Source organism: Dasypus novemcinctus, chromosome 1 (genome assembly GCF_030445035.2).
Source record: "Dasypus novemcinctus isolate mDasNov1 chromosome 1, mDasNov1.1.hap2, whole genome shotgun sequence".
Taxonomy (NCBI): Eukaryota; Metazoa; Chordata; class Mammalia; order Cingulata; family Dasypodidae; genus Dasypus; species Dasypus novemcinctus.
Genome location: NC_080673.1, coordinates 190,391,929 through 190,418,042, shown reverse-complemented (window position 1 = coordinate 190,418,042; position 26,114 = coordinate 190,391,929). Strand labels below are relative to the sequence as shown.

General features: G+C 40.1%; 1 long non-coding RNA gene across 2 annotated transcripts in view; it reads left to right on the top strand.

Moving 5' to 3' along the window:
• The first annotated feature begins 12,812 nt into the window (after positions 1-12,812).
• LOC131279163 (uncharacterized) overlaps positions 12,813-26,114 on the top strand; it is a 124,463-nt gene continuing 111,161 nt past the window's right edge. For both annotated transcript variants that reach the window (XR_009186521.2, XR_009186519.2), the window contains exons 1-2: positions 12,813-13,026; positions 23,128-23,226. This is a non-coding gene — a long non-coding RNA (uncharacterized lncRNA). The remainder of the gene's footprint in view (positions 13,027-23,127; positions 23,227-26,114) is intronic.

The window sequence follows — 26,114 nt, the reverse complement described above, 5'->3', positions numbered from 1 at the left end:
CAACCCCTTTTTCTCAAGGGAGGACAATACTGAAGGTGATCCCAGCTCAACTGCATTGTAATTCAACTTCTTCCTCAGCCCAACCCTGCATCTCTCACCCTCGCAGGTGTTGGTCCCTGAGAACTCACTAGGAAATCAAACTATGATAACTACATTAATAAAGGAAATGGCAGATTCCCTATTAATTACTCCCCATGAACACTCGAGCGTATTCTTTTACCTTAGAGGAACACCCTAGGTGCACCTCTCCCACACATCCTCCCCATCACCCATCACTGACACCCACACCAGTGATCCTCCCCTGTCATAGTTGTAACCTTCTGTGATCAAAAACCTTCCCCAAAACAAGCTGTTATATATGTGTCAAAACCTGTAAGAATGTATGGTACAAAATGTAAATCAGAATGTAAATCATTGCCTATGTTTAGTAGCAATGCTTCAATATTTGTACATCATTTGTAACAAATGTACCACCCACATGTAAAATGTTATTAATAGGGAGAGTGAGAGAGGAGGAGGGCATTGGGTATCTGGGAATCCCCCATATTTTCTATGTGACTTTTCTGTAATGTAAACCTGCTTTGAAGATAACGGAAAAAAAATAAAAGACACTGCAGGAACATACGAAAGAAATTGTCACTGTACCTAAGAGATTACATATCTTATGGTGATGAAAGGCACAATGAATAAAAATTATTTTATTTTATATTCTTGTATTTTATGTTATTTATTATTATTATTATTATTTTATTTTATTAATTTTATTTGGCTATTTTTTGGCTATTGGATGAGAAGATGCCTTTTTTGCTGAAGGAAATTCCTGTTGTTGATTATAGATGTAATCAGCCATATATGCAATTAACAGACTAATGATTTAGATCTATCTACAAAATTCCCTCACACTAACCATCAGGTCAGTGCTCATTTGACTGAAAAACTGGCCACCATAACCTAGCCAATTTGACACATGAAATTAGTTATCACAAATCTACTATCACCAGTTGTACCTCCTGATCCAAACCATTTGTTATCTTCCCTTCCTTGCATCCAATTTGCATGTCTTTTATATTATTTTTCAGGATTGTGTAAAATGAAGGTGGTTATTCTGACAGCATTTCATTTTCTAAAATTCATTCCATTAACAGTAACTCAGAAAGATATTGATAGGTGTTTTTTTAAAGTGTGGAGAAGGAATGTTCTATGGAAAAAATTTTAGAAAATATTACATACTAAATCTCCTTTTCCAAATTCATGTCTTTAGAATACTTAGGTTAGTGAGGAATCCCACAAGCAAACTATAATAAACCAACAAAACATGTTTAGCTTGGTTTGGGACAGCATTTCTCCAATGTATTTAATCATAAACACTTGAAGGGAACCACATTGTAGAACATTTTCATTGCCTCTCTCAGGAACAAAATAAAACTGTCGCCATCTAGGACAACGCTTTACTAGATTAGTCCATTGCCCCAAGTGATTAAAACAAATAAGAACCTCAGACAATAGTAAGCTCTCTAAAGGAAATGTTCACTGCCTATTAGGATGTATTTTAATATAGATATTAAAAAATGTGGGTTCCAGAATCATACTGTTTGATTTAAATTAATTCTCCACAGCTACAACCTATGTTGTAAACAAGTTACCTAATCTCTCTGAGACTGATTCCTCATTTATAAAATGATTGTGGTAATAAAAATACCTACTCACAGGATCATTATGGAGATGGTACAATCCATGTAAAATGCCTAGCAAAGCTCTTGGCACATAATTAAATCTCAATTTGAAAATTCTGTCTCCTCCATGCACACACATAGCATACTAAAGCCAAAGTCATATTTAATGGTGGGTGCCTCCATTATTATTCTCTATTACAATTGGAACTTGTTTTTTGGCCTCGGAAAGTTTTGCTTGGAGTCATGGTGAGCTCTAGATCCAATGATGGGACCACCCAGCTGAAAGACCTTGGGCAAATCAGTTCTCCACTCCAGGTGTTCATTTTCTTTATATGTAAAATGTCTGTACAGTGTAAAATGTCTCCTCCAGTCCCAAAGTTTGAAAATATACTTAATAAAAGTGTTTAATAACTAGCTTCCAGTAAATTCTTTTGTTGTTGTGAATAGATAATTTTATTTTCATAAGCTGCATAACATGTTCCCATATTCCAAAAGTTTACTTTCCACTAATTGTTGCCCTAACAGCTGAAAACCTTTAGAGAGCCACATTAAGATGATCTTGTAGGATGGCTAAAAGATTTCAAGAAAAACATTAGCATTTAACCACATTCATGGACTATTTTCATTTCACTGGGCACTTAGAGCTCAGGCAGACGGCCTAATACAGGGTTACCAGCATGGGTCCTAGAATTACAAGACCCACAATACGAATCTTGGCTCTACTACTTATTTGCTCAAGCCCACCGTGCCTCAGTTTTCCCACCTGTAAAGTGGAGTTCCTACTTCATAGATTTATTATAAGATAATATATGTTAAGCACTATTAAAAAAGTGCCTATTATATAGTTGGCAATCAATATATCTATGCTCTCACTATCACCTTGTAATCCAATATTTATATTTCTTGAGATAAGAAAACCAAGATTCAGTGATTGAAATGACTGACCAGGAAGGCATAGAAGTAATTAATGATAACTGGACTTGGGTTTTGAGCCCAATGATCCCTTTTTCCTGAACAATTTCATTCCAGCAAGGCTGGCTATAAAACCACCTTCCCACTTCATCCCCCAGGTGACTGGGTGTGGTCAGATGGGAAAGCTGCTTGCAAATACAAAGGTGTGGACTGGCTGGGTAGGGCAAGCCCCCAGCTCTCCACCATCGTCGTGCTGCCTCTGACAGGAGAGGGTGGGAGAAGGCAACAGCAGGCAGGCCCAAGGGCAAAGACCCCAGCTGATAAAAGGGCTTGAAAAAGAAGCTTCACAGTGCCCAGTGCTCTGCTGGGGAACCTCTGTCTTGGCAGGGCTGTGATTTCAGCCTCTGCCCTAGGACCCAGCTGTCCTGGCTGGGGTCAGATCTCACAAGCCTGGGCAAGCAGCATGGACATAGAGAGTTCCCCTACCCCAGCCTCTTCCCTCCCGGGATTATGTCCTGTGGGGGCTTGAAGGTGAACCCGTTTAAAATGGAGAACCAAAGGAAGGCATTAAACACTCTGTACGCCATAGTTTCACTCACCAAAAAGCTCCTGCTTGGCTTGCCAAATATGTTACTAAATTTTGCCTAGGTTCTTGATTATGCTGCAGAAAAGAATTTCAAGAGCACGTTGGGTAAGTTAGGCCAGTAATTTATTAAGGGAGGGAAGAGAAATGGGGGGAAATAACAGATCATGAGCCCCATATAGAGAGGAAGGGGCTGAAGAGTGATAAAGAGGGCTGATTTACAAACTACAATTCCTCATTATAGATCATAAATGCCCAGGTTTTACTTGCGTGGCCACATGGCAGAGGGAAAATGGTGAGAGCGGTGAGCAGAGGGCATGAACAGGGGTCCACAGGTGAGAGAGCAGATTCAGGCCTTGTGCCTGCTTTTTGAACTGTTAATTATTCCACCCCTTTGCTAATGGCAGGAGAGGGGGCCCAGCTGTTTGTTGTTTTGATTATTACCCCACCCATCAATCCCCCATGAGGGCCCAATGATAAAGTCCTTGGGGGAAATACATGGGCTTCTCCTGGCTTCCAGAGGAAGTCCTCTTCTGAATGGCAGTATCTTGGGGGAGGATCTTCCAGCAGCCATCTTGAGAGTTACTGATGTCCACATGGACTTCTTGCCAGGTTGCAGATCCATCTCTTGATTCTCTTACTAGCCAGCTTCAGAAGGGGTCAGAAAGGAATAAGAATCTTGCTCAGTGGCAGCAAGGAAGGATACAGGACAAATCTCATTCAACAGAAAGGGTAGGAAAAGAGGAGCCAGGAAGAATCCTCCTCAATGGAAGGAGGCAGGAACAAAATCCCCACTCAAAGGAGGAAAGGAGACTTCTGCCCAGGAAATTTCTCACTCAAATCAAAAAAGCTAGTTCAAATACAAAAGGGCCAAGGAATCAACCCCCACTCAGTGAGATCTCAACATACCAGAGCACTCAGGAAAAATCAAATTCAAGTCCTTTCCATGTTTCAGTGTGAGGCAGATTAGTATAGGAAACAGGGAAGGCAACTGGTCAGAATGAAGCTGTAACAGGTGGGATTCCGCTGGTCAGAATTTTGCCAGGATACCCCACCCAGAAAGCCCCTGAGGAGAGGCAGCTACCTGAGAACAAGGCTATCACACTTATAACAGAAAAGTCTGCTAAGACCCTAGTCATGAGGTCCCATTTGAAACTCCTGGGCTCAAAAGAAGCCCTGGCTAAATCCAAACAGAAAGGCCTTCCCATTGGTTCCCTGAAAGCTGATAGGTGAAAGTAGAAAGGCAACCAATCCAGGATAGCAACTAGCTTAGATCCCTTCCTAATATGGCAAAGGAGAGGAGGACAGGCCTTAAAAAGACCTACTTTGGGGCCCCACATGTGCATCTAACCCTGTAACACACCTACACCCATGTCTTGGGTGTGTACTTTTTATTTTCTTGTTTATGAATAAACTCTTTACTTCCTTGCCTACCCTATGGCATATCCTTTAATTCCTTTATATGACATAGCCAAGAACCTAGAACCTAGAACACAGAGTGTTCCGCTAACATATTTGACAAACCTTGGCAGGAGGCAAAGAGGCATACAACATTCCCCAACATTCTGCAAAGACTGGTAAGTCTAGGGTTTTAATCGGTGCCTGGCCATGCCCCTTTTGCTTTATTAGTGAAACCCAGATGTTTTTCTCCTAAATCCACAGGATGCCCTGAGATTCCTATTAATCCTTTACCTCTGAGGCCCCTAGGGCTGTTTGATTGCAAGCTGTGGAACAATCAGTCTCTAGCTTCTTAATGTGCTTCTCATGTCTGGTTTAACTGCAAAACTCGGTCCAGCCGTAAAATGAGGTCTCTCTCATGGCCCCTTCCTAAGATTTCAGCAAAAGTGGGTCAAAAGAAGAGTCCCCAGCCAGTTCCTTTTCTAGGGAGGAAGTCCAGCTTGGTAGCTTCAGTGTGGAAACAGGATCCAGACATCTCCCAAGACTGTAAGGCCCTGGGATGCCCAACAAGCATAGCTCCCAAACGCCCAGAACACTGGGACAGCAAGCAGGGCTACCAACCAGTGGCAGGCAGGGGTGGTAGAAATTTCTATTTAGTCAGGTCTAGGAGTGGGACAGCACTAAGTCTGACAAATGGGTTTATCCTCCCATAGGATAATGGGTGGCTTCTCCAGCATTCCAGCAGAGTTCCCAATGGGGTGTCTTCTAAGGAACTGGGACAATCTGCCTACTGATGGGCTAAAAAGGAAGAGTTTAAACTTTTCCTGCCATACCACATGGCCACAGTATAAATTGGAAGACAGCCAAGAGGGGACTGTGTATGGGACCCTGAATTCCAGTTAAATCTCCTGTGTAAGAGGGAATGAAGGGATGGGCAGACCTGTGGGCCAGACAACATATGGTCATATGTCTATGCAAATGGATAAGGAAGTGCACTACCAAACCAGTCGATATAATAAACTAAAGGAAATTACTCAAAGGCAGAACCTAAAAACACAGCCTCACTTCAAGGAAAGCTGGTAGAAGCAATAAAAAATATCCCATGGTAGATCCTGATCTGGAGAAGAACAGATCCTCCTAGAAACTCACTTTATTAACCAGTCTGCATCAAATATTCATAGGAAGCTATCAAAATTTTCCCTGGGTTCCCAAACTTCCATGAACTCCCTTTTAGAAACGGCCTTTGCAGTTTTCAACAATCAAGACCAGGTTGCTGAGGAGAAACAGGTAAGGAGGGGCAGGCACCGGGTCCAGGATAGGCTCACCTTTTAGTTGCTGCTATTAAAGACATCATGTCACCTCAGGGCCACCCAAATTCAGGCTTCCTTGTCAGCAGGAAACTGCTTCAAGTATGAAGAGGTGGGTCCTTGGCCCCAAGCTGCCTTGCCACTGGTCCCATCAAGGCCTTGCCCCAAGGAAGGATGGAAAGGGCCTAGGCCAGATGTGGTTCCCTGGATGACACTGTGAACCATCAAACAAGAGGAACCTTAGGTGACCCCTGATATGGCAGGTAAGATATTAATTTCTTAATTAACATGGGAACCAATTACATGGTCCTGACCTGCCACTCTGGACCTCTCTAGCTTGAGTCGTGCATAGTAAGAGGAGTGAAAGGGGAATCAAGACCCAGGCCATTTACTAAACCTCCCTGTTAGAATAGGAAACCTCCTCATAAGCCATCATTTAAGTAGTATTCACTCAAGGAGGAAGCTGTTAAAAAACCTCTGGCTCTTGTTTGAAAAGTGCCTGGAGAATGGCCTCGTAGTTCCTTGCTAATCCCCTTGCAATACCCCAAAATTTCCAGCAATAAAGCCTGTAGGACTTTACCCCTTGTGAGAAGTAACTGATAGGGATGCAGCCCAGAACAGCCCCAATTTGTGTCTCATTGGGGGCAGGGCTTCCCTGGATACTTCAACTCTGTGCCTAGCAGCTGCCCAGGAATTTTCCTGGAGAAGTGAAGTTTCAGGGTTCTTCATGAGCTTTTTGCCATGGACAGACACTGGATGCTTCATGTGGAGGTGATTCTAAATTGGTCTTTCCCTGTGCTAAGTAAGTGTAAAATTTTTTCTTCGGTTCTAATCTGTGCTTACTTTAATTTTGTCAGACTGGTTGTGCCTAGGAGCTTGTAAATCAGATTTGGAATTTGACTGTTGCAAATTGGATAATGGTGGAAGCTAATCTAAAGATGAGTCTTTATATTTCAATACTATCTTGCAATTTTATTTGATTTGCAAAAGAAATCACAAATAGAATTAATTCAACTGCTGGGAAAGTGGAAAACTTTAGCAATATTAATGTTCTTAATAAAATAGTTTGAGTTGCTTAAACAAAAGTGCTCAATTTGCTTTGAAGTGAAAACTCCCTGGTGTCGGAGTCGATGGACCCGAAGGGTATCGGGAATGAAAGAAAGAGAAAAGGGGGAAGGAAACAAGGAGAAAGAACGAGAGAAAAAAAAGAACAAGAGAGCTGGGATCAAGGGATCTGCGAGTAGAGACTCATCAGACTGTAAAGGATCTAAGGCGGCAGCAATTTGCTGGCAAAAAGTTCACACAGATAATAGTATCGTTTCTCCCTTTTTAATATGCTCTATGTAGCGCCCTCATTACCTGTTTCCACTGTTTAAAGATTCTTTAAATCTGCAGTTTTCACTGCGACTCCGACCGTTTTTAAAAGACTTTTCAGTACCTGTGAATATTCTTCTAGACGTCCCATTTGATTTCCCATACCCTGATGCTAGCAGAAACAAAATCGATTAAAATTCTTTGGCGCCCGAACACAAGGCAGAAATGATGGACTGTTATAAATCACCCTCAGATTATGAAAAAATATCCAGGATACCTGCTGGTAGTAACAGGTGACTGTCTGTAATGTCCCTGCCACTCCTCTAACATCCCTTTTAAGACTGTTGACGCAGATGCCTTTGTGAAGATCCAGGGCCTACCACTGAAACCTGAGAAAAGGCAGAGTGGCTCCACCAGAAAGGCGAACATAGTGAGTACCAAACCTTGTGGTGCCTAGCCCAGCAGTTCCACCTGTCTTTTACTCGCCAACAGCTCCTAGACATCCCCCATAAGTTCCTTCATGCTTACTCCAATGACTGTGACATCAGAGCCCTCCTGCTCTTGAGAGGAATGAACCCTCAGATGCACTATTCAAACCCACTGAAGCTGTATTCATTACTTCACTAAAACAAAAAGGGGGGAATGTGGAAATACAGCCAGAGATTAAAATACTTCACTGAGACCTGTGGCAATTTTAACTTTAATCATCAAAATTTTTCAATTGCTGCCACCTTAGATCCTTTACAGTCTGATGAGTCTCTACTCGCAGATCCCCTGATCCCAGCTCTCTCGTTCTTTTTCTCTCGCTCTTACTTTTTCTGTTTCATTCTCCCTTCTCTCTTTGTCTTTCATTCTCGATACCCTTCGGGTCTGTCGACTCCGACACCCTGGAAATTGTAACTAAGAGTTATGACAAGATCATTATATAAATGCTTTTGTATTATAAAACAGCAAAAGGATAATTCTAAAGTTGCTGAAACTGGCTGAATTAAGCCTGTCCTTATTGCGATGAAATCCTAAAGTGAATTTACCTTTGTATATGGTTTTTGAGACCAACTTCTCCCCTAGTCCTACTATTGTGATGGTAATTCTAAATTAAACTTATCTTTGTTTATGGTTACTTCAAGTCAAGCCTCAACCCTCTTGTGTGTGTGCTATTTTGATGGTAATTCTAAACTGAGTTTGCCTTTGCTTATGGTTGTTTCAGGACTGGCCTTACCATTGTAATGGTAACTCTTCTTCCCAGTTTGAATCCATGGAAACTTCTCCTCCCCGTGGCTTAGGGGAAGGCAAATTTGAGACACTCTGACTCTAGTCCTTACATTGGCATTAATAACCCTGCTTTCTCACAGGGCTATCTAGATGTGGACTCCAATCTAACTACTCTGGGCAAGAGCTCAGAGGGACTTCATGACCTTTGGGGAAATTGCTGCCTGGTGGAATCCTTAGCCCTTGGAGTTAGACATCAACTCTTCCAGTCTAATGGTTGCCAGAGTCCTGTTATCTCCAAGGACTGGGGAGTTGGGGACCACCTACTTTGAGCATCAAGGATCCTGGAATCAGTAGGTCATGAGAGAAATAAGTTTTCACAGAGACTTCAATGACCTTAGTGGGTATATACTAGAATCAGTGTTGCACATCTGAGGTCTGTTAGAGTGAAAAGGTAAACTAAGCAGAGCTCTAAGTAAAGGAAAATGTTAAAGATTGCATTTTAAAGTATTGTGAACAATTTGGCTATAGGCTGATATTCTTGTGCAAAACTGCATGACCACAGTGAAGATTAGAGTAATCAGAAATAGCCTTCAGGTGGCAGACTTGGCCCAGTGGTTAGGGCATCTGTCTACCACATGGGAGGTCCGCGGTTCAAACCCCGGGCCTCCTTGACCCGTGTGGAGCTGGTCCACGTGCAGCGCTGATGCGCACAAGGAGTGCTGTGTCACGCAGGGGTGTCCCCCATGTAGGGGAGCCCCATGCACAAGGAGTAAGCCCCATAAGGAGAGCCACCCAGCGTGAAAGAAAGTGCTGCCTGTCCAGGAATGGTGCCGCACACACTGAGAGCTGACACAACAAGATGACGCAACAAAAAGAAACACAGATTCCCATGCTGCTGACAACAACAGAAGTGGACAAAGAAGAACAAGCAGTGAATAGACACAGAGAACAGACAACCGGGGTGGGGGAGGGGTGCTATAAGAGGAGATAAATAAATAAATCTTAAAAAAAAAAAGAAATAGCCTTCAAAGAGATCTTTTAATGTTATTTTACAACTAACCTTATTTTCTAAGGGAATGGAAATTATAAGTAACAATGAGTCATGTATTTTTGTGTCTGACTCTATTTGGTCTATTTGCTCAGTGTATACTTTCATAAGTTGTTCAAGTTGTTTTAAAAATTAAATAACTGCTTATATAAGTAAATGAGTATTCCTGCAGTCCAAATTAGAGAGATTAAACAGGATGGATATTCAGATAGAAATCTGAATACAGAAAAAAAAAAAGAAACTATTGGGAGAGGAAGAAGTTTTTCCTAAGCTCCTTGACCTACCTCTTTCCAAGAGCTATGAGGGAAGAGCTAGGTGTGACTAGATAGGAAAATGTAAGTTTATCTTAAAACTCTGTCTATTAGGCCAGGGATTAAGAGTCATGGTTTGTTCTGTAATTGTCCAATTTAAAATTTTAACAGTCTTAAAATGGGGGTAATTAATAATCCAATTACCAAATTTCAGTATGTAAAGTAAAAGTCCTTGAAAGCTATGGAAAGATATTTTCTAAATTATGATTAAAACAAATAAAATAATTATAAGCCAGAAACTGACAGTCAGTATGCTTTTAAAGTTATTCATAATTCTAGAATTTTATTAAAGAATAAAGGAGTTTCAGCTTCCAATGGAGGAGGGAAAAATAACATTTCTTGCATAAACTAATTGTTCCCATTTTATTTAGCTTGGGTATAATCTCCCTAGATTTATAGGATACTAATAAAATAAACTAGCATTGTATGTATTAAATCTTTTTGTTGTTGCTGTTTTTCCTTTTTCTTTTTTGGGAATACTAGTAAGTTTATTTCAGTCCATAGTTCATTGCCTAATCTATATTAAATCTTTAAATGAAAATTGTAAGTTCATGCTTACTTAGATTAAGTACAAGAAGAAAATGTATATCTGTCCTAAAGTGAAATGACTAGTTTTCACAGAAAAGAATGAGGAATGTAAGGCAAAACTTGAATGGATAAAATAAATGTCATTGCTTGCTAACTGTAATAAGCTTATTTAAAGGTAAAAGTAACTAGACTATGTGGTTATGATTGGTTACAGGAAATTTACAAAAGCATCCTATTACCTGAAATATTTAAATAGTTAATTTGGAGAAGCCATTATTAAATAGAAACCTGAGTTGATATTGATAATGACAAGTAACTTCTGTAACAAAGAAACCCATCAGAGGCCACCTCAATCTGCATATTTAAGTAGTGGCAGGGGGAAGATAATCTTGATTCCATTGGAAATCTTAGGTTTTCATAAAATAATGGAGAAAGTTTTCCAATAATACTAAAGTAAAATACCTGTTAATCAACATAATCAAGGTAAAGTTGTAAAAGTAAAAAGAGAAGTATTAAAAATAGACTCATTTGATATGTTATAAACTGCATTGGAATTTGGAAAATGTATAAAAATTAGAAGAGATACACTTCAGTATTGTCAAACTCTTGTGCATTCAAACTAGGACCCAGTACTCTTCATGGTGCCACTCCATTTGAGTTATTGACTAGATCAGTCACTAAACCCCCTAAAACAATAAAAGTAACTACCACATCTCTGGACATGCTCCTGAAGTGGATGGAAAGTATGTTCCTGTTTCAGACTCCTGTAGCAGATATCAATGACTCAATATGGCCAGATTTACACTGGCACTATGAACCAGGCTGGTGAAACACTAGAGACTTTTTCCAGGACCAATGGTGCTACAGCATGCTGGCTCTGTGAAGGATATACCAAGTGGAGTAATAATTACCAGAGTAATATGAATAGAACTCAAACACAATGGGTATTACAGCCTGCTCCCATAGAGTAACAACATGTATGGTGTTGCAGACCTGAAGCTTAGATATATTACTTGTAGCTAAAAGAAGAGCTTGTGCATTAATTGGTATTAAGTAATGTACCTATATGCCTGGTGAATATGATAATATCTCTTCTATTCTAGATCATATGTTGAGGGGTATTGAACATGTTAAAAGTCTTAGCAAACTTGATTCACTTTCTAAGTAATGAATGTGCCTATATGATAAAAGAATGGCTTTCCTATGTATTGTCTTAATTTTCTTCCTATATGCTTGTCTTGTTGTCTATAATATCTTGTGAATTTATGTCTAGGGCCGTACCTCTCCTCATTACATTCCTAGCAGTCCTAGGCATAACCATCACTGTGGAAACTGGGGTTGGCAGTTTATACCAAACCCAGCAGGTCTCCCACAATATCTCCCTAGAGTTAACCACCAGCATAGAAGAAACTACCCATGCCTTAGAATCTCTTAGACAACAAATAGACTCTCCTGCCACTGTGGTGCTGCAAAATTGCAAAGCTAAACATGATAGCAGTGGCATAGGGAGGAACCTGCCTGTTCCTCAGGGAAGAATTCTATTTTTATGCATATCACTCTGGAACAATCCTAGACAGCATTTCAAACCTATAAGATGAAGCAAATCAACTTCAGAAAGATATAGCCTCTGGAAGCACCTGGCCTTTCTCACTCCCATGGTTTGATATGCCATGGCTGGCTCCCTTCTTGGGGCTGCTTACCACCATCTCCTTTATTAATAAGACCATGTATCTTCAAAATTCTAACTAAACTTATTTCTTCCAGAATCAGTGTGTTTCAGAACAAGGTATTAGTCATGCAGGGATTACAACCATGGTACTGGACCCTCCTTCCCTCAGCCTCAATAAAATTGCTGGAGAGTTTCATACCCCTTTAGGCAAGGACTACTCGCCCTAATCATTAGGAAGCAGCTACAGAAGAATGACCACTGCCCTTCAGTTCTCCTTTAGGAATAAGAGTGTAAACTTTCTGAGGTCAGGAGTTGAAGCAGGTTAATATAGGAAACAGGGAAGAATAAAACCATAACAGCTGGGATCCTGCTGTCAGAAAATAGCCGTGAGACCCTGGCCAATAACCCCCAAGAGGAGGTAAGATACTTAAATCAAAGCCATCACCATTACAGCCGAAAAGCCCACCAAGACCCTGGTCAAGAGATCCCATTCGAAACTCCCTGGCTCAAAAGAAGCCCTGGATAGCTCCAAACAGAAAGACCTACACATTATTTCCCTGAAAGCTGACAGGTGAAGGTAGAAAGGCAACCAGTTGGGACAGCAGATAGCTGAGATCCTCCTTAATGTGGGAAAGGCGGAGGACAAAACCCAGGACACCATGTGCACATCTCACTCTGTAACATGCCCCATATCCATGTCTTGGATGTGTACTATCTCTTGTTTCTTAACAAGCTCTTTACTCCCTTGCCTAGCCTATGGTGTGTCGTCAAATTCCTTTATGTGACATAGCCAAGAACCTAGAACCCAGAACCCAGAGCATTCCACTAACAAATAGACAAACAGTCAGGAACACAGGATCAGGAGTCAGACACTTACTAGACCCCAGACATCCAAGCAGGCAGAGGACAGTAGGTTCATGGTGCACATGGATCAGTCCAGTTGAGAGATCTGGGGTCTAGTGCATGTTTTGATCCTATTGAAGGTATGGCACTAGTAACTGTCAAAGTAAAAACTGTACAAGAAATTGCCAAGCAGGCATGGATGTCTTTATTCAAGGACTGCTATCGCAGGTGAGAGAGAGTGAATTTAATTCTGTCAAAACAATGGACAGCCAACTTTTTTCAAGGTTGGGTGGGGGTTGGGGGAAAGGCCCTGGGTGATTGTAAGGGACATTGAACACTGGTTGAACTCAGGTTGTGATTGGGACCACTTGGCTCAAAATGTGTTCCTTTGAGGTAAGTAGCATTGTGGATTCTATATAGGTTGGGAGACAGGACGAGGTACATAAGGAACTTACCCATTTAAGGTCTCTCAGGCATATGGTTATCTGGGTGGGAGAGAGAGAAGAGGGAGAAACCAGCAATGAGTTTGATATATAGAATAGTTAAGGTTTGAAGCATTTTCCCTCTTTTTATGGCAGTTCCACAGTTTCAAGATTGGTTAGGCCAGGGGAGGGACTGAAGCATGTGAGAAATCTGGCTGGCAGTTTGGTCAAGAGAAGGAAAGTTTTAAGCAGTCCCAGAATCAAAGTATCAGTCCCTGGTCTCTCAGAGTTTAGAATCTAATGGAGTTTACACTGCTAAGTTTTGGAATGTCTTGGGACTTATGATCCTGTTTTCCTTTGAATTTCTCCCTTCTCAGATGGGAATGTCTACCCTATACATGTCTCATCATTGTTTTTGCAAGCAGACGACTTGCTTTCTAGGTTTCACAGGTTGACAGATGAAGAGAAATTTTGCTTCAGGATGAACTAAACATTTAAGAGATTTTGATAAGACTTTGGACTTTGAGTTACTAAAATGGCTTAAAGTTTTGGGGATATTTGTCCTAACCTCTGATCTTGTGGGTGTGAACCCATTTGTAAATAGTACTTTGGGGATGTTATTAAGATGTGATCATATTGAATGAGTGTGAGTTAAGGGTGAATCTTAATTCAATAAGGCTAAAGTCTATACAAGCAAAGGAGATTGGACAAGGAAGTAGAAACCAGAGGAGAAGACTGAAAGTGACAGAGTGTCATGTGATGAAGGTCGAAAATGAACTACCACAGGAATGCTACGTGGGGAAAACTTAGCCTGCCAATACCTTGATATTGGACTTCTAGCTTCCCTAAACCAAAAGACAATAAATCCCTGTTGTCAAACCATTCTGTGGTATTTATCATAGCAACCCTGGAAAAGTAAGACAGCAATATAAAATCTAAAATGCAAATGAAATCTTCCTGTGATTCCCATTTTAAACTATAATCATTTGTGTAAGTCAGGGGCAAATGAGCAAAGAATAATTAAAAGATAGACCACTGTGTAAGTAACAAGAGCTGTTCCAACTAATGGGATCTCCACTAAAAGGAGAACTTGAAAGGCCATAAGTGTAAAGAGGGCAAAATAGAGAAAGTTGTCCAAGTATTTCTCTTAACAATCCTAGAGACTACCTCATTGACAGTGTACTTACATTGATTTTGTTTTTGCCCAAGGCACTCTTAGGCACTTGACTGGTATTGACTCATATAATCTTTGTGATACCTTTATGAATTAGGCACCACTATTATTCACACTTGTAGGTGAAGAATCTTTGTGTGGTACAGGGGTATAGTAACTTATCCATAGTCACACAAATTAATTAAGTAGAATATGAGATCCCAATCAAAACATCTGATTGGAGTCCATGCTCTAACAAGAACTTTTCACAACATCTTGGGAGTTCTTTTGGAGCAGGCTGTGAGCAAGAGAAGAAGGTGCATGGGCTTTGCAGTCACACGGATCTAGACTCAAATCTGAGCTTTATTTCTTATGGACTGTATGAGTTTCAGCATCTCCTTTACTTAGGTGTGCAGTTCTGTTTCCTCATATTTAAAATAGAGATAAAAGCACATAGTTCACAGGATTGCTCGGACCAATTAAATGAGTTAAAATTAGGAGATAGTTAAGTACAGCACTCCCCCAGGACAGGCACCCTCTCAGGAATGACACTGTATTTATATGGCAAGAGAGTGAACTTCAGCATTTCAGCATTGCATCCCAGCTACAAAATAGTAATATATTAATTTTCTGGTAAAATTTGTCTTGAATATCAAAATGAGGCTGATAAATTGCTTTAAAACAAATCCGAAATTCTGTGAATTGCAGACATGTGGATTGAGAACCTTTGCAAAATAGTATATCACAGTTCTCAGACCAATTGAGAGTTCTAGGTCTCTGGAGGTGTCATCTGTGTCCTCCACTACATGTCTGAATGCACAGCAAGGTTTGATGTTGTGTATGTGAGTCACAGACGTGGAGTGGAGGGCTCTCAATCATACCTTAAAAGACCAAGAACACTAAGATCAGAAGCAGGAAATTATTATATAATGGTTTATCCTAGCACATGGATTCACCTTTCTTTAGTGAATACTTCTGTGAGATTAACGTAGTTTCAAGTCCTCACCCTTTTCTCTATGCCATGCTTCCTCATACTTGGAGTTGATAAATACCAAGCATTTCAATCAACAAGTAGAAACTTAAAGTTTTATCATGATGTCAATTGAGTCCCTCTATGAACTGATCAAAGCTCTTATTCATATGTTATTCTTCAGAAGCAGATAAAATAATTTAATTGGAAAATAAGAATCCTATTCCCTCAAATCCTAGCCTCATCCTTCTCCTTTTCCCTACTCCACTCCTCCAAAACAACCCTAGTGGTCATACCATTTGAGGCACTAACATGAGAAATTCAAAGGCTTTAGCTCTGTCTTCATAACATCAACACATCTTTTCCATTTGATGTAAATTCGTTGATTCAATGGAAAATATTTCTATACCTGCTATTTTGTCAGTAGATAACCTAAATATTTCTCAACTAGATGTTGGAGTGATATAAAATTATATCAACATTTTTTCTCTTTTGTCTAAGCAGACAATTATTTTTGGTTCTCCAAGTCAGAGTGAAGGCCTCAACTTGAAAGAAAAATTAGAATGATAAATCATTATAAATCAAAATAACTACAATTTGTTTCATTCCAAAAGCTTATCTTCTTTTCACTAATTCTCTCAAGTGGTGAGAAATCTGTGGAGTGTTCACTGTTGAAATTTATTTAGTGTGATCCCTTATTTGTTACTTGGTGCCTCTGGTACATATACGGATAACGCCCCTCTGTGGTAGTTTGAGACTACATGGACTCCCAAAAAACATGTCCTTAAAGCAATCCATTTCTGAGGGTGTGAACCTATTGGGTGGGATCTTTTAATTAGGTCACCTCAGTTAAGGACTTTTTGAATAGATTACTTCAGTAAGGTTTGATCCAGGGTGGTTCTTAATCCTCTTTTTGGAGTCCTTTATAAACAGGAATGTATACAGAAAGAGATAGACAAAGGAACTCAGAAAGGAACCCACAGATGCTGAAAGAAAAAGCTACAGATAGGGAAGCCAGAAACTGAAAGTAATGGAGCCTGGAGAAGGCAGAGACTGGCAGACAGTGCCCTGTGCCTTCCCATGTGAGAGGAATCCTGAATCTTCAGAGAGAGAGCATTGATGATGGAGACTTGATTTGAACACTTTTCTCAGCTTCAGAACTGTAAGCTTGCAAGTCAATAAACCTCCATTGTAAAAGCCAACCCACTTCTAGTATAACAGTTTTGGCAGCTTTTAGCAAACTAAACACTCTCTTTTTTAATTTGGAAAAAAGAAAAAAGAAATGGTGAGTAGTTTGAAGACAGCAGATAATATGAAACCACCTGCACTATTTAAATGAAAAAAAAAGATATTTTTAAATGTATTTTAAAACTACACAAATGGAAAAACACATTGTCTAATTTTATCAGTGCACTATGAAAATTATAATGAATAGAAATTCTGAGTATAAAAGCATACATTGATATTCACCTGGACTAATTTGTGAACTGAGCTTGTAAAGAAGACACTTCACAGATCCTGCTCTGAACCATTTGGAGTGTCTGGCTTTTGCACAGCATTCCAACCCTACCCTTGAAATTTCTGTGTCTACAACAGCACTCTGATAGGGGGAGGAATGAAGTTACTGGTGAAACATTGGACATGACTCAGAATGTCTAATGGACAAATGGGGAATTTTGGTTGCACGCTTTCTATTTTCCTTTCTCTGATTTCCTACTGAACAACTGGTTCTCCCTATTCTACAAAATATTATGGGAACTGTTCATCAAGATGGCACCTGTCCTGGCAAAAGGAGCACATATGTTCTAAGCTAGGGTTAGCTACTATAGGTCCCAGAAGAGCCAGCTCACCCCAAAATGTGTTAAATTGGCAGATCCCTTTGGAAAATTTTTTTATTTCTTACTATACTCCACTCAATGACTGCTCTAGCTACAAAAATATTTTTTTCACCCTTTCCTTTGATTCTACAAGATACCTCAAAAACTCAATGCACTGTTTTTGATATTTCTTTCTCTCTGTTTCTATTTCACTTTGGATAGTTAGATTTTGTTTCTGTTGCTTGCAACTTAATAAACACACTGATTTATTTTATTTATTAAAATATAGAAGGACAGTATAGAGATCCAAGATGGTGGAGTAGGGAGTGGAGGGCTGCACTGCTCCTCCAGAAACTGTGAGAAGGTAGGCAGGTTTCCTTGGAAGAAAGGAAGCCACAGGACCATAGGGGAGAATAGGAGAGAGTAACTAGAGAGGGGAGACCCAGTTGCCTAGGGAGAGGGAAGCTGTGGGATTTAAGACAGGCAAGCCAGTGCCCAACCAGCTGAGAGGGAAAAGGAAACCAGGGAATTGATTTGGCTGGAAGACCAGCACTCAGTGAGGAAGGCTTCCAGAGCTGATACATGAGTTCAGTAGAGTGGCAGGATATAAGATCAGCACGGAAAAATCAGTAGCATTTTTGTACACTAATAATAAGCAATGTGAGGATGAAATAAAAAAAATTCCAATAAAAATAAAATATCTAGGAATGGGGAAGCAGATGTGGCTCAAGCAATTGGGCTCCCATCTACCATATAGTTGGTCCAGGGTTTGATTCCTGGGTCCTCCTGGTGAAAGCAAGCTGGCCCACGCAGGAGTGCTTGCCCACACAGGAGTGCTGGCCTGTGCAGGAGTACTGGCCAATGCAGCAAGCTGGCCCAAGCAGAGAGCTGATGTAGCAAGATGATGCAACAAATGGAAACACAGAAGACAGACAATAAGAGACACAGCAGGCGAGGGAGCTGAGGTGGCGCAAGAAATTGTGCACCTCTCTCACACTCTGGAAGGTCTCAACTGGGTCCTAGTGCTCCCTAAAGAGAAAACAAGCAGACACAGAAGAACACACAGTGAATAGACACAGAGAGCAGATGACAGGGGTGGAGAATGGGGGAGGGGAATTAAAATTTTTTTAAAATCTAGGAATAAACTAAGGACATAAAGGACTTGTACACAGAAAACTATACAACATTGTTGAAGAAAATCAAAGAAGACATAAACAAATAGAAGAAGGTTCCGTTTTCATGGAATGAAAGACTAAATATCATTAAGATGTCTTTTCTACCCAAATTGATTTATAGATTTAACACAATCCCCATGATTACTACAAAATTTTTACTGACCTGGAAAAAGCCAATTATGAAATTTATTTGGAAGGATAAGGGCCCTCAATTAGCCTAAATCATATTGAAAAAGAAAAATGAAATTGGAAGCATGATGCTACTGTCTTTAAAGAATACTACAAAGCTACAGTGGTCAAAACTGCATGGTATTGGCACAAGGATAGACATATTGAACAATGGAACTGAATTGAGTGTTCTAATACAGACCCGTGCATATACAGCCAACTGATATTCAACAAGGCCACCAAGCCCACTCAACTGGGACAGAATAGCCTCTTCAACAAATGGTGCTGGAGAACTGGATATCCATATCTGAAAGAGAGGATCACCATTTCATAAGCTATACAAAAATTAACTCAAGATGGACCATAAAGCTCCTGGAAGATAATGTAGGGAGGCATCTATGAGATCTTATAGTAGGAAGTGGTTTCATAAACTTTACAACAAAAGGAAAAATAGATAAGCGGGACCTTCTCAAAATTAAAAACTTTTGTGCTTCAAAGGAGTTTTCCAGATAAGTGAAAAGGCATCCTACTCAATAGGAGAAAATATTTGTGGTCCACTTATCCAATAAGGATCTATTATGCAGCATACATAACGAAATTCTACATCTCAAACACAAAACCCATTTTAAAAATGGGCAAGAAATTTGAATAGATACTTTTCCAAAGAGGAAATACAAATGGCTAATAAGCTCATTAAAGATGCTCATTATTACTAGCTATTAGAGAAGTGCAAATCAAAACTACAATGATTTTACTCCTATTAATCTGGCAGCTATGGTTAGGGAGTCCGTCTACCATATGGGAGGTCCGCGGTTCAAACCCCGGGCCTCCTTGACCCGTGTGGAGCTGGCCATGCGCAGCGCTGATGCGCGCAAGGAGTGCCGTGCCATGCAAGGGTGTCCCCCGCGTGGGGGAGCCCCACGTGCAAGGAGTGCGCCCCGTAGGGAGAGCCACCCAGCGTGAAAAGAAAGAGCAGCCTGCCCAGGAATGGCGCCGCCCACACTTCCTGTGCCGCTGACGAGAACATAAGCAGACAAAGAAACAAGACACAGCAAACAGACACCAAGAACAGACAACCAGGGGAGGGGGGGAAATTAAATAAATAAATAAATCTTTAAAAAAAACAAAACAAAACAAAACAAAAACAGGACTACAAGTGTTGGAGAGGATGTGGTGGAATGGGAACACACATCCACTGCTGGTGGTAATGTAGAATGGTGCAACCATTATGGAGGACAGTTTGGTGGTTCCTCATGAAGCTATAAAATTTGCCATATGATCCAGCAATCCCACTACTAAATATATATCCAGAAGAACTGAAAGCAGGGACACAAACAGATATATCTACATCAATGTTCATAGAGGCATTATTTACTATTACCAAAAGTTGGAAGCAACGCAAGTGTCCATCAACAGAAGAATGGATAAGCAAAATGTGGTCTATACATAACATGGAATATTACTCAGCTGTAAGAAGGAACAAAATATTGACATACACATCATGGATGAGTCTCAAAGGCCTTATTTTGAGTAAAGTAAGCCAGTCAGTAAAGGACAAAATTTTTTTAACATACTTAATTCTTATTATTTTTTAAAGAAACTTAGATTGCATAAATGTTACATAAAAAATATAGGGATTTCCCATATGCCCTGCTCTCTAGCCCTCCCACATTTTCCCACCTCAACAACATTCTTCATTAGTGTGGTACATTTGCCGCAACTGATGAACACATCTTGGAACATTGTCACTAAGCATTGATTGTAGTTTACATTGTAGTTCACACACTTTCCCACACATTTCTGTAAGTTATTATTAATACAAGATATACAATGTCCTATATCTGTCATTGCTGTGTCATTCAGGGCAATTCCTAAATTCTGAAAATGCCCCCAAATTACACCTAATTTTTCCTCTCCCTGCCCTCAGAACCTCCAGTGGCCACTGCCTCCATATCAATGATTTAATTTCTTCCATTGCTAGGAACACAGTAAGTCTACAGTAGAAAAACAGTAGGTCTACTCTAATCCATTGTTCATTCCCCAATCCTAAGGATTCTGGAATGGTGATGCTCACTCTGCCTCTAATTGAGAGGGGGCTTAGATCCCATGGGGCAGATGGATGGAACTATCTTGCTTGCAGTTGCAGACTCTGTTTAAAGGACAAATTTTGCATGACCTCACTGATAAGACCTAAACATATTGAGCAGACTCACAGAGATGGAGATTGAAAGGGAGTAGAGAATGGCGAGTTGATGCTCAATATGGGCAGAACCTATGATGAAGTGGAAGGGGGTGGTTTGGCAGTGGATGGGGGTGATGGTGATGCAGGAATGTGAGTGGGGTCAACAGTACTGCAGTGTGAGTTGAGTAGAGCTGAACTGGATTCTAATCTGAGAATTCAGACTTGTTGGATCACATTCTTTACATATCACCACTTTCTAAAATAACTTTCTAAAGTCATTTTAAACCAGGCTGGCTCAGCTCAGCCTTTGAGCTACACAGATCCTTAGCTCTGCTTCTGTTTCTCTTGTCAACAACCCCATTCCTAATTTTCAATTCATTTTATAGGTGAAATGTTTTGGAGATTTTTAGCTAAAATTGTCCTGTTATTTTTCAAAATTTGACTTATTCTAGATGAGGGAACATAAACACACAGACACAAACTTCTAACCTTCATACTAACAGAAACCATAGAAGAGATGAGAAATAAAAATATCAAGTTACAATTTCAATGAACCATAGGATCTCAAGATTGGAAGGAATCTCAACCACTGTCAGAGTCAAACCTGATATTTCTGAAGTTATCCATTATAATTAACTGCCAACACAAGATAATTGCCAGTTAAGGAAGTTATGTGGCACATAATCAAAGTGAACATTTATTCAAGGTTTCCCATTTGGGGAAGATTCTATTCTAAGTGAATCAACCCACATGGTCATATTCTGTAGTCATAGAGTCGCAACCCATATTAACCTATTTATAACATATTTAGTTCTCATAATAAGTCAATGGAGTGGTTTTTTAAAAAATATTCCATTTTAGGGATGAGGAAATTGAGGCACAGCCTTATTTAATTTCCCTAAATTCACATAGCCAGTAAGTGGTAGTTGGGATTTGAACCCAAGAAATGTGGCTGTAGAGCTACTGCATTACACATCCTCATAGAGTTGGGGAAGGGACTCCTCAGCCTCCACAAGGGTTCCACTAGTGCTCATTCCTCACAAAGATGATGATTTTGCAAATTATGCTCTTTTCATTATCCTAAATTTCTTTACATTCTAGAGTAAACCTATTTTTTCCCTTCTTCTTTATTTTTCTTTTAAATGTAACATTCCAAAAACATGAGGTCCCTATATACCCCCACCCCCCTTACCCCACTCCTCCCACATCAACAACCTCTTCCATCATCGTGGTACATTCACTGTACCTGGTGAATACATTTTGGAGCACTGCTGCACCACATGGAGAGTGGTCTACATTGTAGTCTACACTCTCCCCCATTCCACCCAGTGGGCCATGGCAGGACACACAATGTCTAGCATCTGTAGATTATTTAATATATCTCTTTCCTATAGGGTAGCTTACTGGCCTCAATTACTAGTTGTACTAGCTTTTCAGTGATAGCTTCTGAGTTTTCTAGGTATACAATCAAATCTACAAATAAGGATACTTTTCCTTCATTCCAATTGTTATACTTTGTATGGGTTCTTGCCTTATCAGATTGGCTATAACATAGGTCTTGAAAACTTATTGAAATAAAGATAATGTTATGGAATTTTTGAGGCACTATGAGCAACTTAGAAGTTTTTCACATATAAAGTATAATAATAATGGTGTAGGCTAAGATGATGGTACTGGAAGATCTCTTTCTATTAGAGAAAAATTTATATTAAAAATTGATTGAAGTTGGGGATATGGGATAGAAAACACTAAATAGTTGTCAATCTGAAGCATGAGAGTAATTGATAATGATCAGGAAATTGACTCTATTTGAATAGCTGTTGAATTCTACTAATCTATTCACCTGAGACACGGTGGCTAGAAAGAAATAATTAGAATTTTCAGTTTATAAATAGCACCGGGAATGTGTCTTTAAAAGAAATTAACACATATTTTTATTATAGCTTCTCCATCGTCTGATACTTAGTGTAACTACCTGTAGAATATAAAAATTTAGCACCATGCTTATCCAATTTACAAAGTAATTTGAAAAGCAAGATGCTGACTCATTTAGTCCCTTGACACTGACGATACATTGGTTTTTCAAATTTAGTCTATTTAAAAACATTAAGATATCTCCTTAAAGATGTAGGTTGCCAGATCCTGGTCCTGGAGATTCCAGATTTAATTCCATTCCAGAAAAGCCTATGGATCCATAGACTATGCTTTAGGAAACTCTGGGCTAGCCCTTTACAGTGTGCACCAGAACTTTGAATTTGTGCATACATGGCACTCACATCCCTCGCATTCACACACCAAATTTCAACACATTCTAATCTTCCTCAGTACATGACATATTGTTGAATTTTTCCACATACCCCTGCCCATATGGTTCTGACTTCTGAGAACACCCTGGCTTGCCTAACAGATTTAAACCAAATCATCCTTCTATGCTATATTCAGACTCAAGGGAAGCTTGATTCTCTTCCATGGGGTGGCGAGACCAAAGGAGGAGGATGCAGCAACATCAGCTTCCCACAGAAGGACTGAGCAGGATGACAGGTGAGGCAGCTTTCCCGGGATGTGTGGGAACCTCCATGGTGGTCCCAGCCTATGGAATTGACATCAAGATATCTTGCTTCTATTCTTTGGTAAGTTTGTTCTCACAACCAAAGAAGTACTAAACAAATACAAAAATGCAATTTACAAAACACTTCTTTCACTTAATTTATTGTGCTGAGTCTCAAGGGGGGTGGCAGCACAGCAGTTAGTAAGGCCTACTTTACAAAAATTGAAAAGGGTAGAGTATATACATTAGCATAAGGGAAAAAAACAAATCTGAACATGGAGAGCTTCTAACTAATTCCAATAATTACCCACAAAGAATATGAGAAAAAGGAAAAAGATGCACTATCACAAATATCACAAAAATTGAGGACCAATGATTAACCTGTGTTGGAGAAAATATGGCACTTACTGGGAACGGAGACTGAAATGACTATAGATAAAGATTTATTGAGAAGGTCTCCCAATAGAGGGGGTCTGAAGAACAGACTTCAGCCCCTTCGCCAGCATGGTGGGGATCTGAAGACAGACTTCAGCCCACTCCTGGAAGGGGGGGACTTGAATTTATACAGAACTTTCCTAGGCGGGGGAATGATAGTTGGTGGGAGGAGGTTGAGGGTTTGAGTAAAGTGCAGGGACCAATAGGAAGCCCTAGAGATGAAAATTTTCCCTGACAGTGACCAGAGGATAGTGGGTTAGGGAGTTAGGGTTTCTCGGAATGCTGCAGGAGCAGATGTTTCTTTGTTCTGTGGGAATTTTATCTCCCTCTGATATGTAGGTAGGGAAGGTTTCCATTTCCCTTTACTCCTGTCTCTATGTGGTTTCTTTATTTAACCTGTGGGGAAGTGCCATGCCCTTGGACGTGTGGGCTTGTGGGGAATGGAGTTAGCCTTTCTCCAGTGAATATCAGGTGAAACTGAGCTGCAGCTTGTTAATTATTGCAAACTTCTAACAACCTGTTTCTGGAGACTGGGAGGAATTTTCACTAACGAGCAATAGTGATAGAATGAAAAACACAATAGTGAATCAGAAATAGTATGACGCACAAACACTGAGAGCCAGCTTCCTTAAAAGTAGGTAGAAATACACTGCCTGCTCCTTGTTCAATAACCAGTTTGTATATGATAGAGAGTTGATTAACCAGCACACAGTGAGCCCTAGAAAGGGAATAAGGCGAGACTGGAAGTGCATGGCAAGAGCTGTACATCCCACAAATAAACCTCTGGCATTAGGACTGAAATGCAAAGGGCCCAGGTAACAACAGTCCTTGGTGAGTTCAGGTTTCCCTTTCTGCCTCTGATTGCTGAAGTGTCCATGAGTCACACATTGGGTAAAGAAGAGCATTTCTCAGTGCCTATCTCAGATTTCAAACCTTTACTCCCCCCAGCACATCACTGTCATGTCCAGTTGTAAGAGTGAAACAAATGAAATAAATATGGCCTACCAAACAAACAACCAAAAAGGACTACAGAACAAGAGAAAGAAAATACTATCCTGAAGATAATTGTCAAAGAAGATATCCCAAACTGCTGCAACCTTTGGCAGCATGGTGGGATAAGTTTACACTTCAGGAACCTAATTTGAAGGAGGCAGCACTCATTTGAATGGATAGTTTCCAAGATACCTGTTTAAAAAAGTCTCAGTATAGTCCCATTGAGAGACATTTTGGAAGACAGTTTTACAATGTCTCTCTTTCTAGTGTAAGAAAGGGTGGAGCCCCATCTCTTGTTTTCTCTCCTGGGTGGTCTTGGTGTTCATTCATGGTAGTAGAAAGGCTATAATTTTTTTATTTCAAAACTCCTAAGTGGATGTCACTGCTCTGCCTTTTATTGTCTGCTGCCATTCTCAGCACAACCTTGCCCTTACTAGTTTGTGTAAAAGTCCCAAAAGGGGTTTTCATTATCTTTTTTCTAAGTGTTGCCTTACTAGCTTTTTCCTTGTTTCCTTTTTTTCTGCAGGCACCTTCATTTTCATTTTGCTAGGATGTTTCTGTGAGAAGGGAGAAAGTAGTGCACTCCTTTAAAAATATATCTTAGTTAAAACTTAAGATGAGAGCAATTATAAATTGAGAGAAAGGACATGGATCAAGAGGTTACAAGTCCAAAAACAGCAAGTGAGAGGGAGAAAAAGAGGGAAAGAACAATAGAGAGGATGAAACAATTTATGGCAGAGTACTGAAAACCTCTATTCAGAAATGCAACAAATTGGAGATTCCCTTTAGTCTGTCAATCTCCTCTTCTCAATTCTTATAGACCAGGTCTTTTCCCCATGCTCGGTCTGAAGTATTTCCTCTCATGAAAAGAAGGGAGTTTTTCAAACTCAAGAGCCTAATTAGGAGCAAGGTTTCCCATCCTTTCACTACTGCATTGTAAGTTCAGCTTCTCTCTACTGCACTATTTACAATGGAGGCATTTATAATCAAGGGTGTCACAGTAGGACACTGCCGGCATTGGTAGTATCAAAATGAGAACTGGAGAGAGAAAATAGACCTAAGTTCAAGTACCACAGTGTCCATTCTTTTTAAGTGTTTTTGTCTGATGCAATAACAAGCAGGCACATACCATATTGGAACCACACTGAGAGGATTGTGAAACATCTTGAAACTATCATTATATTTGCCACAATCCCATGGAATGGGCCTAAAATTTAGTCCTGGAGAAAAGACGCTCTCTTAAAAATGTTCACACCTCTCCCTTACAGGCTTCTGTAGTTTGGGTTTCAGGCAGGAGCAGAACCAGAGATGGAAATGCTCTTTCTCTTCGAGAGATAGCTAGGAGAAAAGGGAGCATTTGCATGGGAGGGACATAGAGAATATTGTTTTTAATCATTTAAAACAGTGCTTCTGAAACTTCAGCATGCGTCAAAACCAGCTGGTGGGGTGGGGG